Source organism: Dermacentor andersoni, chromosome 9 (genome assembly GCF_023375885.2).
Source record: "Dermacentor andersoni chromosome 9, qqDerAnde1_hic_scaffold, whole genome shotgun sequence".
In the NCBI taxonomy this organism is placed as follows: domain Eukaryota; kingdom Metazoa; phylum Arthropoda; class Arachnida; order Ixodida; family Ixodidae; genus Dermacentor; species Dermacentor andersoni.
In genome coordinates this window covers 127,386,603-127,407,918 of record NC_092822.1, presented here as the reverse complement: position 1 = coordinate 127,407,918, position 21,316 = coordinate 127,386,603, and the positions used below count along the sequence as shown (strand labels likewise).

Genomic DNA, 21,316 nt, shown 5'->3' with positions numbered 1-21,316 from the left:
TGACGCAAGAGCCAGCTAGCTGAGGAAATTCCCTGTCGTATTCCTTACATTTTGCAGTAGCGGCGATTACCAGTGCACATTCCCTGACGCGCTCTGCTACCTCTTTGCAGTTCACAGCGCAGCTACGCAGCATCTCAGGAAGCTGGGACAAGTTGTACGTGCTGTTATCTTGCACGCAAGCTACGCAAGATCTTCAGTTTGCAACGCACGTGACCTGCCGCAGTGGCTTCTCAGGGACGAGAGAGCAAGCTGCCTGAGGAAATTCCCTGTCTTATTCCTCACACTTAGCAGTAGCGGTGATCACCAGTGCACATTGCCTAACGCGCTCTGATACCTCTTTGCAGTTCACAGTCAGCGCAGCTACGGAGCATCTCAGGAAGCTGAGACAAGTTGCACATGTGCTATCATCTTAATACAAGCCACGCAAGGTCTTCAGTCGACAACGCACGCGATCTCCCGCAGTGGCTTTTCAGGGACGCAAGAGCCAGCTATCTAACGAAATTCCCTGTCGTATTCGTCACACTTGGCAGTAGCGGCGATGACCAGTGCACGTTGCCTAAGCCTAACGCGCTCTACAACCTCTTTGCAGTTCACAGTCAGTGCAGCTACGCAGCATCTCAGGAAACTGGGACAAGTTGCACGTGCTATCATCTTCGATACAAGCCACGTAAGGTCTTCAGTCGGCAACGCACGCGATCTGCCACAGTGGCTTCTCAGGGACGCAAGAGCCAGCTAGCTGAGGAATTTCCCTGCCGTATTCCTCACACTTGGCAGTAGCGGCGATGAGCAGTGCAAATTGCCTAACGCGCTCCACAGTCAGTGCAGCTACGGAGCATCTCAGGAAGCAGGGACAAGTTGCACGTGCTATCATCTTGGATACAAGCCACGCAAGGCCTTCAGTCGGCAACGCCCGCGATCTGCCGCAGTGGCTTCTCAGCGACGCGACAACAAGCTACCTGAGGAAATTCCCTGTCGTATTCCTCACACTTGGCAGTAGCGGTGATGAGCAGTGCACATTGCCTAACGCGCTCTGATACTTCTTTGCAGTTCACAGTTAGCGCAGCTACGGAGCATCTCAAGAAGCTGCGACAAGTTGCACGTGCTATCATCTTGGATACAAGGCACGCAAGTTCTTCAGTCGGCAACGCACGCGATCTGCCACAGTTGCTTCTCATTGACGCAAGAGCCAGCTAGCTGAGGAAATTCCCTGTCGTATTCCTCACACTTGGCAGGAGCGGCGATGACCAGTGCACATCGCCTAAACACTCTGCTACCACTTTGCAATTCACAGTCAGCGCAGCTACGGAGCATCTCAGGAAGCTGCGACAAGTTGCACGTGATATTATCTTGGATACAAGCCACGCAAGATCTGAAATCGGAACGCATGCGATCTGCCGCAGTGGCTTCTTGGGACGCAAGAGCAAGCTTCCTGACGAAATTCCCTGTCGTATTCCTCACACTTGACAGTAGCGGCGACGATAATTGCACATTGACTAACGCGCTCTGATACCTCTTTGCAATTCACAGTCAGCGCAGCTACGGAGCATCTCGGGAAGCTGGGACAAGTTGCACGTGCTATCATCTTGGATAAAAGCCACGCAAGGTCGTCAGTCGGCAACGCACGCGATCTGCCGCAGTGGCTTCTCAGCGACGCAAGAACAAGCTACCTGAGGAAATTCCCTGTCGTATCCTTCACACTTGGCAGTAGCGGTGATGACCAGTGCACATTGCATAACGAGCTCTGATACCTCTTTGCAGTTCACAGTCAGCGCAGCTACGGAGCATCTCAGGAAGCTGGGCCAAGTTGCACGTGTGCTATCATCTTAATACAAGCCACGCAAGGTCTTCAGTCGGAAACGCACGCGATCTGCTGCAGTGGCTTCTCAGGGAGGCAAGAGCAAGCTATCTGAGGAAATTCCCTGTCGTATTCCTCACACTTGGCAGTAGCGGCGATGACCAGTGCACATTGCCTAACGCGCTCTGATACCTCTTTGCAGTTCACAGTCAGCGCAGCTACGGAGCATCTCAGGAAGCTGGGACAAGTTTCACGTGCTATCATCTTGGATACAAGCCACGCAAGGTCTTCAGTCGGCAACGCACGCGATCTGCCGCAGTGCCTTCTCAGTGACGCAAGAGTAATCTATGTGAGGAAATACCCTGTCGTATTCCTCACCCTTGGCAGTAGCGGCGGTCACCAGTGCACACTGCCTAACGCACTCTGATACCTCTTTGCAGTTCAGTCAGCGCAGCTACGGTGCAACTCAGGAAGCTGAGACAAGTTGCACGTGTGCTATCATCTTAATACAAGCCACGCAAGGTCTTCAGTCGGCAACGCACGCGATCTCCGGCAGTGGCTTTTCAGGGACGCAAGAGCCCGCTAGCTGAGGAAATTCCAGGCTGTATTCCTCACCTTTGGCAGTAGCGGCGATGACCAGTGCACATCGCCGAACGCGCTCTGATACCTCTTTGCAGTTGCACGTGCTATCATCTTGGATACAAGCCACGCAAGGTCTTCAGTCGGCACCGCACGCGATCTGCCACAGTGGCTTCTCAGGGACGCAAGAGCCAGCTAGCTGAGGAAATTCCCTGTCGTATTCCTCACATTTGGCAGTAGCGGCGATTACCAGTGTACATTGCCTGACACGTTCTGCTACCTGTTTGCAGTTCACATTCAGCGCAGCTACGCAGCATCTCAGGAAGCTCGGACAAGTTCTACTTGCTGTTATCTTGCACACAAGCTACGCAAGATCTACAGTTGGCAACGCACGCGATCTGCCACAGTGGCTTCTCATGGACGCAAGAGCCAGCTAGCTGAGGAAATTCCCTGTCGTATTTCGCACACTTGGCAGTAGCTGTGATAACCAGTGCACATTGCCTAACGCGCTCTGATACCTCTTTGCAGTTCACAGTCAGCGCAACTACGGAGCATCTTAGAAAACTGGGACAAGTTGCACGTGTGCTATTATCTTAGTACAAGCCACGCAAGGTCCGCAGGCGGCAACACACGCGATCTGCCGCAGTGGCTTCTCAGGGACCCAAGAGTAATCTATGTGAGGACATTCCCTGTCGTATTCCTCACCCTTGGCAGTAGCGGCGGTGTCCAGTGCACAAAGCCTAAAGCGCTCTGATACCTCTTTGCAGTTCACAGCCAGCGCAGCTACGGAACATCTCAGGAAGCTGGAACAAGTTCCACGTGTGCTATCACCTTGGATACAAGCCACGCAAGGTCTTCAGGGGGAAACTCACGCGATCTGCCGCAGTGGCTTCTCAGGAACGCAAGATAAGTTTATAAAACGGAAACTCCCTGTCGTATGCCTCACACTTGGCAGTAGCGGCGATTACCAGTGCACAGTGCCTAACGCGCTCTGGTACCTCATTGCAGTTCACAGTCAGCGCAGCTAAGGAGCATTTCAGGAAGCTGGGACAAGTTGCACGTGCCTTCATCTTGGATTCAAGCCACGCAAGGTCTTCAGTCGGAAACTCACGTGATCTGCCGCAGTGGCTTCTCAATGACGCAAGAGGAAGCTATATGAGGAAATTCGCTATCGTATTCCTCACACTTGGCGGTAGCGGCGATGACCAGTGCGCAGTGCCTAAAGCGCTCTGCTACCTCTTTGCAGTTCACAGTGAGCGCAGCTACGGAGCATCTCAGGAAGCTGGGACAAGTCGCACGTGTTATCATCTTGGATACAAGCCACGCAAGGTCTTCAGTCGGCAACGCCCGCGATCTGCCACAGTGGCTTCTCAGGGACCAAAGAGCAAGCTGCCTGAGGAATTCCCTGATTCGTCACACTTGGCAGTAGCGGCGATTACCAGTGCACATTTGCTGACGCGCTCTGCTACCTCTTTGCAGTTCATAGTCAGCGCAGCTACGCAGCATCTCAGGAAGCTGGGACAAGTTGTACGTGCTGTTATCTTGCACGCAAGCTACGCAAGATCTTCAGTTTGCAACGCACGTGATCTGCCGCAGTGGCTTCTCAGGGACGCAAGAGCAAGCTGCCTGAGGAAATTCCCTGTCCTATTCCTCACACTTAGCAGTAGCGGTGATGACCAGTGCACATTGCCTAACGCGCTCTGATACCTCTTTGCAGTTCACAGTCAGCGCAGCTACGGAGCATCTCAGGAAGCTGAGACAAGTTGCACGTGTGCTATCATCTTAATACAAGCCACGCAAGGTCTTCAGTCGGCAATGCACGCGATCTCCCGCAGTGGCTTTTCAGGGACGCAAGAGGCAGCTATCTGAGGAAATTCCCTGTCGTATTCGTCACGCTTGGCAGTAGCGGCAATGACCAGTGCACGTTGCCTAAGCCTAACGCGCTCTACAACCTCTTTGCAGTTCACAGTCAGCGCAGCTACGGAGCATCTCAGGAAGCTGGGACAAGTTGCACGTGCTATAATCTTGGATACAAGCCACGCAAGGTCTTCAGTCGGCAACGCGCGCGATCTGCCACAGTGGCTTCTTAGGGACGCAAGAGCCAGCTAGCTGAGGAATTTCCCTGCCGTATTCCTCACACTTTGCAGTAGCGGCGATGAGCAGTGCACATTGCCTAACGCGCTCCACAGTCAGTGCAGCTACGGAGCATCTGAGGAAGCAGGGACAAGTTCCACGGGCTATCATCTTGGATACAAGCCGCGCAAGGCCTTCAGTCGGCAACGCACGCGATCTGCCGCAGTGGCTTCTCAGGGACGCAAGAACAAGCTACCTGAGGAAATTTCCTGTCGTATTCCTCACACTTGGCAGTACCGGCGATGACCAGCGCACATAGCCTAAGCCTAACGCGCTCTACTACCTCTTTGCAGTTCACAGTCAGCGCAGCTACGGAGCATCTCAGGAAGCTGGGACAAGTTGCACGTGCTATCATCCTGGATAGAAGCCACGCAGAGTCTTCAGTCGGCAACGTACGCGATCTGCCGCAGTGGCTTCTCAGGGACGCAAGAGCCAGCTATCTGAGGAATTTCCCTGCCGTATTCCTCACACTTTGCAGTAGCGGCGATGAGCAGTGCACATTGCCTAACGCGCTCTGATACCTCTTTGCCGTTCACAGTTAGCGCAGCTACGGAGCATCTCAAGAAGCTGGGACAAGTTGCACGTGTGCTATCATCTAAATACAAGCCACGCAAGTTCTTCAGTCGGCAACGCACGCGATCTGCCACAGTTGCTTCTCAGGGACGCAAGAGCCCGCTAGCTGAGGAAATTCCAGGCTGTATTCCTCACCCTTGGCAGTAGCGGCGATGACCAGTGCACATCGCCGAACGCGCTCTGATACCTCTTTGCAGTTCACAGTCAGCGCAGCTACGCAGCATCTCAGGAAGCTGGGACAAGTTGTACGTGCTGTTATCTTGCACACAAGCTACGCAAGATCTACAGTTGGCAACGCACGCGATCGTCCACAGTGGCTTCTCAGGGACGCGAGAGCCAGCTAGCTGAGAAAATTCCCTGTCGTATTCCTCACATTTGGCAGTAGCGGCGATGATAAGTACATATTGCCTAACGCGCTCTGATACCTCTTCGCAATTCACAGTCAGCGAAGCTACGGAGCATCTCAGGAAGCTGGGACAAGTTCCACGAGCTATCATCTTGGATAGAAGCCACGCAAGGCCTTCAGTCGGCAACGAACACGATCTGCCGCAGTGCCTTCTCAGGGACGCAAGAGCAAGCTATCTGAGGAAATTCCCTGTCGTATTCCTCACAGTTGCCAGTAACGGCGATGACCAGTGCACATTGCCTAACGCATTCTGATACCTCTTTGCAGTTCACAGTCAGCGCAGCTACGGAGCATCTCAGGAAGCTGGGACAAGTTGCACGTGCTATCATCTTGGATACAAGCCACGCAAGGCCTTCAGTCGGCAACGCACGCGATCGGCCGCAGTGGCTTCTCAGGGACGCAAGAACAAGCTACCTGAGGAAATTCCCTGTCGTATTCCTCACACTTGGCAGTACCGGCGATGACCAGTGCACATAGCCTAAGCCTAACGCGCTCTACTACCTCTTTGCAGTTCACAGTCAGCGCAGCTACGGAACATCTCAGGAAGCTGGGATAAGTTGCACGTGCTATCATCCTGGATACAAGCCACGCAAAGTCTTCAGTCGGCAACGTACGCGATCTGCGACAGTGGCTTCTCAGGGACGAGAGAGCCAGCCAGCTGAGGAATTTCCCTGCCGTATTCCTCACACTTTGCAGTAGCGGCGATGAGCAGTGCACATTGCCTAACGCGCTCTGATACCTCTTTGCCGTTCACAGTTAGCGCAGCTACGGAGCATCTCAAGAAGCTGGGACAAGTTGCACGTGTGCTATCATCTTAATACAAGCCACGCAAGTTCTTCAGTCCGCAACGCACGCGATCTGCCACAGTTGCTTCTCAGGGACGCAAGAGCCCGCTAGCTGAGGAAATTCCAGGCTGTATTCCTCACCCTTGGCAGTAGCGGCGATGACCAGTGCACATCGCCCAAACGCGCTCTGATACCTCTTTGCAGTTCACAGTCAGCGCAGCTACAGAGGAACTCAGGAAGGTGGGACAAGTTGCACGTGCTATCATCTTGGATACAAGCCACGCAAGGTCTTCAGTCGGCACAGCACGCTATCTGCCACAGTGGCTTCTCAGGGACGCAAGAGCCAGCTAGCTGAGGAAATTCCCTGTCGTATTGCTCACATTTGGCAGTAGCGGCGATTACCAGTGTACATTGCCTGATGCGCTCTGCTACCACTTTGCAGTTCACAGTCAGCGCAGCTACGCAGCATCTCAGGAAGCTGGGACAAGTTGTACGTGCTGTTATCTTGCACACAAGCTACGCAAGATCTACAGTTGGCAACGCACGCGATCTGCCACAGTGGCTTCTCAGGGACGCAAGAGCCAGCTAGCTGAGGAAATTCCCTGTCGTATTCCTCTCATTTGGCAGTAGCGGCGATGATAAGTACATATTGCCTAACGCGCTCTGATACCTCTTTGCAATTCACAGTCAGCGCAGCTACGGAGTATCTCAGGCAGCTGGGACAAGTCGCACGTGCTATCATCTTGGCTACAAGCCACGCAAGGTCTTCAGTCGGCAACGCACGCGATCTGCCGCAGTGACTTCTCAGGGACGCACGAGGAAGTTACCTGAGAAAGTTCCCTGTCGTATTCCTTACACTTGGCAGTAGCGGCGATGACCAGTGCACAATGGCTAACGCGCACTGCTACGTCTTTGCAGTTCACAGTCAGCGCAGCTACGGAGCATCTCAGGAAGCTGGGACATGTTGCACGTGCTATTATCTTGGATACAAGCCACGCAAGGCCTTCAGTCGGCAACGCACGCGATCTGCCGCAGTGGCTTCTCAGGGACGCAAGAACAAGCTACCTGAGGAAATTCCCTGTCGTATTTCTCACACTTGGCAGTAGCGGCGATGACCAGTGCACATAGCCTAATCCTAACGCGCTCTACTACCTCTTTGCAGTTCACAGTCAGCGCAGCTACGGAGCATCTCAGGAAGCTGGGACAAGTTGCACGTGCTATCATCTTGGATACAAGCCACGCAAGGTCTTCAGTCGGCAACGCACGCGCACTGCCGCAGTGCCTTCTCAGGGACGCAAGAGCGAGCTACCTGAGGACATTCCCTGTCGTATTCCTCACACTTGCCAGTAACGGCGATGACCAGTGCACATTACCTAACGCGCTCTGATACCTCTTTGCAGTTCACAGTCAGCGCAGCTACGGAGCATCTCAGGCAGCTGGGACAAGTCGCACGTGCTATCATCTTGGCTACAAGCCACGCAAGGTCTTCAGTCGGCAACGCACGCGATCTGCCGCAGTGCCTTCTCGGGGACGCAAGAGCAAGCTATCTGAGGAAATTCCCTTTCGTATTCCTCACACTTGCCAGTAACGGCGATGACCAGTGCACATTGCCTAACGCGCTCTCATACCTCTTTGCAGTTCACAGTCAGCGCAGCTACGGAGCATCTCAGGCAGCTGGGACAAGTCGCACGTGCTATCATCTTGCATACAAGCCACGCAAGTTCTTCAGTCGGCAACGCACGCGATCTGCCGCAGTGACTTCTCAGGGACGCACGAGGAAGTTACCTGAGAAAGTTCCCTGTCGTATTCCTTACACTTGGCAGTAGCGGCGATGACCAGTGCACAATGGCTAACGCGCACTGCTACGTCTTTGCAGTTCACAGTCAGCGCAGCTACGGAGCATCTCAGGAAGCTGGGACAAGTTGCACGTGCTATCATCTTGGATACAAGCCACGCAAGGCCTTCAGTCGGCAACGCACGCGATCTGCCGCAGTGGCTTCTCAGGGACGCAAGAACAAGCTACCTGAGGAAATTCCCTGTCGTATTTCTCACACTTGGCAGTAGCGGCGATGACCAGTGCACATAGCCTAATCCTAACGCGCTCTACTACCTCTTTGCAGTTCACAGTCAGCGCAGCTACGGAGCATCTCAGGAAGCTGGGACAAGTTGCACGTGCTATCATCCTGGATACAAGCCACGCAAGGTCTTCACTCGGCAACGTACGCGATCTGCCACAGTGGCTTCTCAGGGACGCAAGAGCCAGCTAGCTGAGGAATTTCCCTGCCGTATTCCTCACAATTTGCAGTAGCGGCGACGAGCAGTGCACATTGCCTAACGCGCTCTGATACCTCTTTGCCGTTCACAGTTAGCGCAGCTACGGAGCATCTCAAGAAGCTGGGAGAAGTTGCACGTGTGCTATCATCTTAATACAAGCCACGCAAGTTCTTCAGTCGGCAACGCACGCGATCTGCCACAGTTGCTTCTCAGGGACGCAAGAGCCCGCTATCTGAGGAAATTCCCTGTCGTATTCCTCACACTTGCCAGTAACGGCGATGACCAGTGTACATTGCCTGACGCGCTCTGCTACCTCTTTGCAGTTCACAGTCAGCGCAGCTACGCAGCATCTCAGGAAGCTGGGACAAGTTGTACGTGCTGTTATCTTGCACACAAGCTATGCAAGATCTACAGTTCGCAACGCACGCGATCTGCTACAGTGGCTTCTCAGGGACGCAAGAGCCAGCTAGGTGAGGAAATGCCCTGTCGTATTCCTCACATTTGGCAGTAGCGGCGATGACAAGTACATATTGCCTAACGCGCTCTGATACCTCTTTGCAATTCACAGTCAGCGCAGCTACGGAGCATCTCAGGAAGCTGGGCCAAGTTGCACGTGCTATCTTCTTGGATACAAGCAACGCAAGGCCTTCAGTCGGCAACGCACGCGATCTGCGGCAGTGGCTTCTCAGGGACGCAAGAACAAGCTACCTGAGGAAATTCCCTGTCGTATTCCTCACACTTGGCAGTACCGGCGATGACCAGTGCACATAGCCTAAGCCTAACGCGCTCTACTACCTCTTTGCAGTTCACAATCAGCGCAGCTACGGAGCATCTCAGGAAGCTGGGACAAGTTGCACGTGCTATCATCCTGGATACAAGCCACGCAAGGTCTTCAGTCGGCAACGTACGCGATCTGCCACAGTGGATTCTCAGGGACGCAAGAGCCAGCTAGCTGAGGAATTTCCCTGCCGTATTCCTCACAGTTTGCAGTAGCGGCGATGAGCAGTGCACAATGGCTAACGCACTCTGCTACGTCTTTGCAGTTCACAGTCAGCGTGCTACGGAGCATCTCAGGAAGCTGGGCCAAGTTGCACGTGCTATCTTCTTGGATACAAGCAACGCAAGGCCTTCAGTCGGCAACGCACACGATCTGCCGAAGTGGCTTCTCAGGGACGCAAGAGCAAGCGATTTGAGGAAATTACCTGTCGTATTGCTCACACTTGGCAGTAGCGGCGATGAGCAGTGCACATTGCCTAACGCTCTCTGATACTTTGCAGTTCACAGTCAGCGCAGCTACGGAGCATCTCAGGAAGCTGGGACAAGTTGCACGTGCTATCATCTTGGATACAAGCCACGCAAGTTCTTCAGTCGGCAACGCACGCGATCTGCCACAGTGGCTTCTCAGGAACGCAAGACCCAGCTAGCTGAGGAAATTCCCTGTCGTATTCCTCACATTTGGCAGTAGCGGCGATTACCAGTGCACATTGCCTGACGCGCTCTGCTACCTCTTTGCAGTTCACAGTCAGCGCAGCTACGCAGCATCTCAGGAAGCTGGGTCAAGTTGTACGTGCTGTTATCTTGCACGCAAGCTACGCAAGATCTTCAGTTTGCAACACACGTGACCTGCCGCAATGGCTTCTCAGGGACGCAAGAGCAAGCTGCCTGAGGAAATTCCCTGTCCTATTCCTCACACTTAGCAGTAGCGGTGATGACCAGTGCACATTGCCTAACGCGCTCTCATACCTCTTTGCAGTTCACAGTCAGCGCAGCTACGGAGCATCTCAGGAAGCTGAGACAAGTTGCACGTGTGCTATCATCTTAATACAAGCCACGCAAGGTCTTCACTCGGCAACGTACGCGATCTCCCGCAGTGGCTTTTCAGGGACGCAAGAGCCAGATATCTGAGGAAATTCCCTATCGTATTCGTCACACTTGGCAGTAGCGGCGATGACCAGTGCACGTTGCCTAAGCCTAACGCGCTCTACAACCTCTTTGCAGTTCCCAGTCAGCGCAGCTACGGAGCATCTCAGGAAGATGGGACAAGTTGCACGTGCTATCATCTTGGATACAAGCCACGCAAGGTCTTCAGTCGGCAACGCACGCGATCTGCCACAGTGGCTTCTCAAGGACGCAAGAACAAGCTACCTGAGGAAATTCCCTGTCGTATTCCTCACACTTGGCAGTACCGGCGATGACCAGTGCACATAGCCTAAGCCTAACGCGCTCTACTACCTCTTTGCAGTTCACAGTCAGCGCAGCTACGGAGCATCTCAGGAAGCTGAGACAAGTTGCACGTGTGCTATCATCTTTATACAAGCCACGCAAGGTCTTCAGTCGGCAACGCAAGCGATCTCCCGCAGTGGCGTTTCAGGGACGCAAGAGCCAGCTATCTGAGGAAATTCCCTGTCGTATTCGTCACACTTGGCAGTAGCGGCGATGACCAGTGCACGTTGCCTTAGCCTAACGCGCTCTACAACCTCTTTGCAGTTCACTGTCAGCGCAGCTACGGAGCATCTCAGGAAGCTGGGACAAGTTGCACGTGCTATCATCTTGGATACAAGCCACGCAAGGTCTTCAGTCGGCAACGCACGCGATCTGCCACAGTGGCTTCTCAGGGACGCAAGAGCCAGCTAGCTGAGGAATTTCCTGCCGTATTCCTCACACTTTGCAGTAGCGGCGATGAGCAGTGCAGAATGCCTAACGCGCTCCACAGTCAGTGCAGCTACGGAGCATCTCAGGAAGCAGGGACAAGTTGCACGTGCTATCATCTTGGATACAAGCCACGCAAGGCCTTCAGTTGGCAACGCACGCGATCTGCCGCAGTGGCTTCTCAGGGACGCAAGAACAAGCTACCTGAGGAAATTCCCTGTCGTATTCCTCACACTTGGCAGTACCGGCGATGACCAGTGCACATTGGCTAACGCGCTCTGATACCTCTTTGCCGTTCACAGTTAGCGCAGCTACGGAGCATCTCAAGAAGCTGGGACAAGTTGCACGTGTGCTATCATCTTAATACAAGCCACGCAAGTGCTTCAGTCGGCAACGCACGCGATCTGCCACAGTTGCTTCTCAGGGACGCAAGAGCCCGCTAGCTGAGGAAACTCCAGGCTGTATTCCTCACCCTTGGCAGTAGCGGCGATGGCCAGTGCACATCGCCGAACGCGCTCTGATACCTCTTTGCAGTTCACAGTCAGCGCAGGTACAGAGCAACTCAGGAAGCTGGGACAAGTTGCACGTGCTATCAGCTTGGATACAAGCCACGCAAGGTCTTCAGTCGGCACCGCACGCGATCTGCCACAGTGGCTTCTCAGGGACGCAAGAGCCAGCTAGCTGAGGAAATTCCCTGTCGTATTCCTCACATTTGGCAGTAGCGGCGATTACCAGTGTACATTGCCTGACGCGCTCTGCTACCTGTTTGCAGTTCACAGTCAGCGCAGCTACGCAGCATCTCAGGAAGCTGGGACAAGTTCTACGTGCTGTTATCTTGCACACAAGCTACGCAAGATCTACAGTTGGCAACGCACGCGATCTGCCACAGTGGCTTCTAAGGGACGCAAGAGCCAGCTAGCTGAGGATGTTCCCTGTCGTATTCCTCACACTTGGCAGTATCGGCGATGACCAGTGCACATCGCCTAAACACTCTGCTACCACTTTGCAATTCACAGTCAGCGCAGCTACGGAGCATCTCAGGAAGCTGCGACAAGTTGCACGTGATATTATCTTGGATACAAGCCACGCAAGATCTGAAATCGGCAACGCATGCGATCTGCCGCAGTGGCTTCTTGGGACGCAAGAGCCAGCTAGCTGAGGAAATTCCCTGTCGTATTTCGCACACTTGGCAGTAGCTGTGATAACCAGTGCACATTGCCTAACGCGCTCTGATACCTCTTTGCAGTTCACAGTCAGCGCAGCTACGGAGCATCTTAGAAAACTGGGACAAGTTGCACGTGTGCTATTATCTTAGTACAAGCCACGCAAGGTCTGCAGGCGGCAACACACGCGATCTGCCGCACTGGCTTCTCACGGACCCAAGAGTAATCTATGTGAGGACATTCCCTGTCGTATTCCTCACCCTTGGCAGTCGCGGCGATGTCCAGTGCACAATGCCTAAAGCGCTCTGATACCTCTTTGCAGTTCACAGTCAGCGCAGCTACGGAACATCTCAGGAAGCTGGAACAAGTTCCACGTGTGCTATCACCTTGGATACAAGCCACGCAAGGTCTTCAGGGGGAAACTCACGCGATCTGCCGCAGTGGCTTCTCAGGAACGCAAGATAAGTTTATAAAACGGAAACTCCCTGTCGTATGCCTCACACTTGGCAGTAGCGGCGATTACCAGTGCACATTGCGTGACGCGCTCTGCTACCTCTTTGCAGTTCAAAGTGAGCGCTGCTACGCAGCATCTCAGGAAGCTGGGACAAGTTGCATGTGCTGTCATCTTGGATACAAGCCACGCAAGGTCTTCAGTCGGCAACGAACGCGATCTGCTGCAGTGGCTTCTCAGGGACGCAAGAGCAAGCTATCTGAGGAAATTCCCTGTCGTATTCCTCACACTTGGCAGTAGCGGCGATGACCAGTGCACATTGCCTAACGCGCTCTGATACCTCTTTGCAATTCACAGTGAGCGCAGCTACGGAGCATCTCAGGAAGCTGGGACAAATCGCACGTGTTATCATATTGGATACAAGCCACGCAAGGTCTTCAGTCGGCAGCGCCCGCGATCTGCCACAGTGGCTTCTCAGGGACGAAAGAGCAAGCTAGCTGAGGAAATTCCCTGTCGTATTCCTCAAACTTGGCAGTAGCGGCGATGACCAGTGCACATTGCCTAACGCGCTCTGATACCTCTTTGCAATTCAGTCAGCGCAGCTAGCAGCATCTGAGGAAGCTGTGACAAGTTGCACGTGCTATCATCTTGGATACAAGCCACGCAACGTCTTCAGTCGGCAACGCACGCGATCTTCCGCAGTGCCTTCTCAGGGACGCAAGAGCAAGCTATATGAGGAAATTCCCTGTCGTATTCCTCAAATTGACAGTAGCGGCGATGACCAGTGCACATCGCCTAACGCGCTCTACTACCTCCTTGCAGTTCACATACAGCGGAGCTACGAAGCATCTGAGGAAGCTAGGACAAGTTGCACGTGCTATCACATTGGATACAAGCCACGCAAGCACTTCAGTCGGCAACGCACGCGATCTGCTGCATTGGCTTCTTAGCGACGCAAAAACAAGCTACCTGAGGAAATTCCCTATCGTATTCCTCACACTTGGCAGTAGCGGCGATGACAAGTGCACATTGCCTCACGCGCTCTGATACCTTTTTGCAATTCACAGTCAGCGTAGCTACGGAGCATCTCAGGTAGCTGGGACAAGTTGCACGTGCTATCGTTTTGGATACAAGCCACGCAAGGCCTTCAGTCGGCAACGCACACGATCTGCCGCAGTGGCTTCTCAGCGACGCAAAAACAAGCTACCTGGGGAAATTCCCTGTCGTATTCCTTACACTTAGCAGTAACGGTGATGACCAGTGCACATTGCCTAACGCGCTCTACAACCTCTTTGCAGTTCACAGTCAGCGCAGCTACGGAGCATCTCAGGAAGCTGGGACAAGTTGCACGTGCTATCATCTTGGATACAAGCCACGCAAGGTCTTCAGTCGGCAACGCACGCGATCTGCCGCAGTGGCTTCTCAGGGACGCAAGAACAAGCTACCTGAGGAAATTCCCTGTCGTATTCCTCACACTTGGCACTACCAGCGATGACCAGTGCACATAGCCTAAGCCTAACGCGCTCTACTACCTCTTTGCAGTTGACAGTCAGCGCAGCTACGGAGCATCTCAGGAAGCTGGGACAAGTTGCACGTGCTATCATCCTGGATACAAGCCACGCAAGGTCTTCAGTCGGACAGGTACGCGATCTGCCACAGTGGCTTCTCAGGGACGCAAGAGCCAGCTATCTGAGGAATTTCCCTGCCGTATTCCTCACACTTGGCGGTAGCGGCGATGAGCAGTGCACATTGCCTAACGCGCTCTGATACCTCTTCGCCGTTCACAGTTAGCGCAGCTACGGAGCATCTCAAGAAGCTGGGACAAGTTGCACGTGTGCTATCATCTTAATACAAGCCACGCAAGTTCTTCAGTCGGCAACGCACGCGATCTGCCACAGTTGCTTCTCAGGGACGCAAGAGCCCGCTAGCTGAGGAAATTCCAGGGTGTATTCCTCACCCTTGGCAGTAGCGGCGGTGACCAGTGAACATCGCCGAACGCGCTCTGATACCTCTTTGCAGTTCACAGTCAGCGCAGCTACAGAGCAACTCAGGAAGGTGGGACAAGTTGCACGTGCTATCATCTTGGATACAAGCCACGCAAGGTCTTCAGTCGGCACCGCACGCGATCTGCCACAGTGGCTTCTCAGGGACGCAAGAGCCAGCTAGCTGAGGAAATTCCCTGTCGTATTGCTCACATTTGGCAGTAGCGGCGATTACCAGTGTAGATTGCCTGATGCGCTCTGCTACCTCTTTGCAGTTCACAGTCAGCGCAGATACGCAGCATCTCAGGAAGCTGGGACAAGTTGTACGTGCTGTTATCTTGCACACAAGCTACGCAAGATCTACAGTTGGCAACGCACGCGATCTGCCACAGTGGCTTCTCAGGGACGCAAGAGCCAGCTAGCTGAGGAAATTCCCGGTCGTATTCCTCACATTTGGCAGTAGCGGCGATGATAAGTACATATTGCCTAACGCGCTCTGCTACCTATTTGCAATTCACAGTCAGCGCAGCTACGGAGCATCTCAGGAAGCTGGGACAAGTTCCACGAGCTATCATCTTGGATACAAGCCACGCAAGGTCTTCAGTCGGCAATGCACGCGATCTGCCGCAGTGGCTTCTCAGGGACGCAAGAGGAAGCTACCTGAGAAAGTTCCCTGTCGTATTCCTTACACTTGGCAGTAGCGGCGATGACCAGTGCACAATGGCTAACGAGCTCTGCTACGTATTTGCAGTTCACAGTCAGCGCAGCTACGGAGCATCTCAGGAAGCTGGGACAAGTTGCACGTGCTATCATCCTGGATACAAGCCACGCAAGGTCTTCAGTCGGCAACGTACGCGATCTGCCACAGTGGCATCTCAGGGACGCAAGAGCCAGCTAGCTGAGGAATTTCCCTGCCGTATTCCTCACACTTTGCAGTAGCGGCGATGAGCAGTGCACATTGCCTAACGCGCTCTGATACCTCTTTGCCGTTCACAGTTAGCGCAGCTACGGAGCATCTCAAGAAGCTGGGACAAGTTGCACATGTGCTATCATCTTAATACAAGCCACGCAAGTTCTTCAGTCGGCAACGCACGCGATCTGCCACAGTTGCTTCTCAGGGACGCAAGAGCCCGCTATCTGAGGAAATTCCCTGTCGTATTCCTCACACTTGGCAGTACCGGCGATGACCAGTGTGCATTGCCTGACGCGCTCTGCTACCTCTTTGCAGTTCACAGTCAGCGCAGCTACGCAGCATCTCAGGAAGCTGGGAGAAGTTGTACGTGCTGTTATCTTGCACACAAGCTACGCAAGATCTACAGTTGGCAACGCACGCGATCTGCCACAGTGGCTTCTGAGGGACGCAAGAGCCAGCTAGCTGAGGAAATTCCCTGTCGTATTCCTCACATTTGGCAGTAGCGGCGATGATAAGTACATATTGCCTAACGCGCTCTGATACCTCTTTGCAATTCACAGTCAGCGCAGCTACGGAGCATCTCAGGAAGCTGGGACAAGTTCCACGAGCTATCATCTTGGATACAAGCCACGCAAGGTCTTCAGCCGGCAACGCACGCGATCTGCCGCAGTGCCTTCTCAGGGACGCAAGAGCAAGCTATCTGAGGAAATTCCCTGTGGTATTCCTCACACTTGCCAGTAACGGCGATGACCAGTGTACATTGCCTGACACGCTCTGCTACCTCTTTGCAGTTCACAGTCAGCGCAGCTACGCAGTATCTCAGGAAGCTGGGACAAGTTGTACGTGCTGTTATCTTGCACACAAGCTACGCAAGATCTACAGTTGGCAACGCACGCGATCTGCTACAGTGGCTTCTCAGGGACGCAAGAGCCAGCTAGCTGAGGAATTTCCCTGCCGTATTCCTCACACTTTGCAGTAGCGGCGATGATCAGTGCACAATGGCTAACGCACTCTGCTACGTCTTTGCAGTTCACAGTCAGCGCAGCTACGGAGCATCTCAGGAAGCTGCGACAAGTTGCACGTGCTATCATCTTGGATAGAAGCCACGCAAGGTCTTCAGTCGGCAACGCACACGATCTGCCGAAGTGGCTTCTCAGGGACGCAAAAACAAGCTACCTGGGGAAATTCCCTGTCGTATTCCTTACACTTAGCAGTAACGGTGATGACCAGTGCACATTGCCTAACGCGCTTTACAACCTCTTTGCAGTTCACAGTCAGCGCAGCTACGGAGCATCTCAGGAAGCTGGGACAAGTTGCACGTGCTATCATCTTGGATACAAGCCACGCAAGGTCTTCAGTCGGCAACGCACGCGATCTGCCGCAGTGGCTTCTCAGGGACGCAAGAACAAGCTACCTGAGGAAATTCCCTGTCGTATTCCTCACACTTGGCACTACCAGCGATGACCAGTGCACATAGCCTAAGCCTAACGCGCTCTACTACCTCTTTGCAGTTGACAGTCAGCGCAGCTACGGAGCATCTCAGGAAGCTGGGACAAGTTGCACGTGCTATCATCCTGGATACAAGCCACGCAAGGTCTTCAGTCGGACAGGTACGCGATCTGCCACAGTGGCTTCTCAGGGACGCAAGAGCCAGCTATCTGAGGAATTTCCCTGCCGTATTCCTCACACTTGGCAGTAGCGGCGATGAGCAGTGCACATTGCCTAACGCGCTCTGATACCTCTTCGCCGTTCACAGTTAGCGCAGCTACGGAGCATCTCAAGAAGCTGGGACAAGTTGCATGTGTGCTATCATCTTAATACAAGCCACGCAAGTTCTTCAGTCGGCAACGCACGCGATCTGCCACAGTTGCTTCTCAGGGACGCAAGAGCCCGTTAGCTGAGGAAATTCCAGGGTGCATTCCTCACCCTTGGCAGTAGCGGCGATGACCAGTGAACATCGCCGAACGCGCTCTGATACCTCTTTGCAGTTCACAGTCAGCGCAGCTACAGAGCAACTCAGGAAGGTGGGACAAGTTGCACGTGCTATCATCTTGGATACAAGCCACGCAAGGTCTTCAGTCGGCACCGCACGCGATCTGCCACAGTGGCTTCTCAGGGACGCAAGAGCCAGCTAGCTGAGGAAATTCCCTGTCGTATTGCTCACATTTGGCAGTAGCGGCGATTACCAGTGTAGATTGCCTGATGCGCTCTGCTACCTCTTTGCAGTTCACAGTCAGCGCAGCTACGCAGCATCTCAGGAAGCTGGGACAAGTTGTACGTGCTGTTATCTTGCACACAAGCTACGCAAGATCTACAGTTGGCAACGCACGCGATCTGCCACAGTGGCTTCTCAGGGACGCAAGAGCCAGCTAGCTGAGGAAATTCCCGGTCGTATTCCTCACATTTGGCAGTAGCGGCGATGATAAGTACATATTGCCTAACGCGCTCTGCTACCTCTTTGCAATTCACAGTCAGCGCAGCTACGAAGCATCTCAGGAAGCTGGGACAAGTTCCACGAGCTATCATCTTGGATACAAGCCACGCAAGGTCTTCAGTCGGCAATGCACGCGATCTGCCGCAGTGGCTTCTCAGGGACGCAAGAGCCAGCTAGGTGAGTTGATTCGCTGCCGTATTCCTCACACTTGGCAGTAGCGGCGATGAGCAGTGCACATTGCCTAACGCGCTCTGATACCTCTTTGCCGTTCACAGTTAGCGCAGCTACGGAGCATCTCAAGAAGCTGGGACAAGTTGCACGTGTGCTATCATCTTAATACAAGCCACGCAAGTTCTTCAGTCGGCAACGCACGCGATCTGCCACAGTTGCTTCTCAGGGACGCAAGAGCCCGCTAGCTGAGGAAATTCCAGGCTGTATTCCTCACCCTTGGCAGTAGCGGCGATGACCAGTGCACATCGCCGAACGCGCTCTGATACCTCTTTGCAGTTCACAGTCAGCGCAGCTCCAGAGCAACTCAGGAAGGTGGGACAAGTTGCACGTGCTATCATCTTGAATACAAGCCACGCAAGGTCTTCAGTCGGACAGGTACGCGATCTGCCACAGTGGCTTCTCAGGGACGCAAGAGCCAGCTATCTGAGGAAATTCCCTGTCGTATTCCTCACACTTGCCAGTAACGGCGATGACCAGTGCATATTGCCGAACGCGCTCTGATACCTCTTTGCAGTTCACAGTCAGCGCAGCTACGCAGCATCTCAGGAAGCTGGGAGAAGTTGTACGTGCTGTTATCTTGCACACAAGCTACGCAAGATCTACAGTTGGCAACGCACGCGATCTGCCACAGTGGCTTCTGAGGGATGCAAGAGCCAGCTAGCTGAGGAAATTGCCTGTCGTATTCCTCACATTTGGCAGTAGCGGCGATGATAAGTACATATTGCCTAACGCGCTCTGATACCTCTTTGCAATTCACAGTCAGCGCAGCTACGGAGCACCTCAGGAAGCTGGGACAAGTTCCACGAGCTATCATCTTGGATACAAGCCACGCAAGGTCTTCAGCCGGCAACGCACGCGATCTGCCGCAGTGCCTTCTCAGGGACGCAAGAGCAAGCTATCTGAGGAAATTGCCTGTGGTATTCCTCACACTTGCCAGTAACGGCGATGACCAGTGTACATTGCCTGACACGCTCTGCTACCTCTTTGCAGTTCACAGTCAGCGCAGCTACGCAGTATCTCAGGAAGCTGGGACAAGTTCCACGTGCTATCATCTTGGATACAAGCCACACAAGTTCTTCAGTCGGCAACGCACGCGATCTGCCACAGTGGCTTCTCAGGAACGCAAGAGCCAGCTAGCTGAGGAAATTCCCTGTCGTATTCCTCACATTTGCCAGTAGCGGGGATTACCAGTGCACATTGCCTGACGCGCTCTGCTACCTCTTTGCAGTTCACAGTTCGCGCAGCTACGCAACATCTCAGGAAGCTGGGTCAAGTTGTACGTGCTGTTATCTTGCACGCAAGCTACGCAAGTTCTTCAGTTTGCAACAGACGTGACCTGCCGCAATGGCTTCTCAGGGACGGAAGAGCGAGCTGCCTAAGGAAATTCCCTGTCCTATTCCTCACACTTAGCAGTAGCGGTGATGACCAGTGCACATTGCCTAACGGGCTCTGATGCCTCTTTGCAGTTCACAGTCAGCGCAGCTACGGAGCATCTCAGGAAGCTGAGACAAGTTGCACGTGTGCTATCATCTTAATACAAGCCACGCAAGGTCTTCAGTCGGCAACGCACGCGATCTGCCACAGTGGCTTCTCAGGGACGCAAGAGCCAGCTAGCTGAGGAATTTCCCTGCCGCATTCCTCACACTTTGCAGTAGCGGCCATGAGCAGTGCACATTGCCTAACGCGCTCCACAGTCAGTGCAGCTACGGAGCACCTCTGGAAGCAGGGACAAGTTGCACGTGCTATCATCTTGGATACAAGCCACGCAAGGGCTTCAGTCGGCAACGCACGCGATCTGCCGCAGTGGCTTCTCAGGGACGCAAGAACAAACTACCTGAGGAAATTCCCTGTCGTATTCCTCACACTTGGCAGTACCGGCGATGACCAGTGCACATAGCCTAAGCCTAACGCGCTCTACTAGCTTTTTGCAGTTCACAGTCAGCGCAGCTACGGAGCATCTCAGGAAGCTGGGACAAGTTCCACGTGCTATCATCCTGGATACAAGCCACGCAAGGTCTTCAGTCGGCAACGTACGCGATCTGCCACAGTGGCTTCTCAGGGACGCAAGAGCCAGCTAGCTAAGGAATTTCCCTGCCGTATTCCTCACACTTTGCAGTAGCGGCGATGAGCAGTGCACATTGCCTAACGCGCTCCACAGTCAGTGCAGCTACGGAGCATCTCAGGAAGCAGGGACAAGTTGCACGTGCTATCATCTTGTGTACAAGCCACGCAAGGTCTTCAGTCGGCAACGTACGCGATCTGCCACAGTGGCTTCTCAGGGACGCAAGAGCCAGCTAGCTGACGAATTTCCCTGCCGTATTCCTCACACTTTGCTGTAGCGGCGATGAGCAGTGCACATTGCCTAACGCGCTCCACAGTCAGTGCAGCTACGGAGCATCTCAGGAAGCAGGGACAAGTTGCACGTGCTATCATCTTGGGTACAAGCCACGCAAGGCCTTCAGTCGGCAGCGCACGCGATCTGCCACAGTGGCTTCTCAGGGACGCAAGAGCCAGCTAGCTGAGTTAATTCGCTGCCGTATTCCTCACACTTGGCAGTAGCGGCGATGAGCAGTGCACATTGCCTAACGCGCTCTGATACCTCTTTGCCGTTCACAGTTAGCGCAGCTACGGAGCATCTCAAGAAGCTGGGACAAGTTGCACGTGTGCTATCATCTTAATACAAGCCACGCAAGTTCTTCAGTCGGCAACGCACGCGATCTGCCACAGTTGCTTCTCAGGGACGCAAGAGCCCGCTAGCTGAGGAAATTCCAGGCTGTATTCCTCACCCTTGGCAGTAGCGGCGATGACCAGTGCACATCGCCGAACGCGCTCTGATACCTCTTTGCAGTTCACAGTCAGCGCAGCTCCAGATCAACTCAGGAAGGTGGGACAAGTTGCACGTGCTATCATCTTGGATACAAGCCACGCAAGGTCTTCAGTCGGCACCG

The 21,316-nt window shown here is 53.7% G+C and overlaps 1 protein-coding gene across 11 annotated transcripts in view; it reads left to right on the top strand.

Annotated features, from left to right (window-relative positions):
• Positions 1–21,316, top strand: part of LOC129384481 (uncharacterized) — a 564,425-nt gene that overhangs the window by 332,650 nt on the left and 210,459 nt on the right. The gene's annotated exons all lie outside the window — the stretch shown is intronic.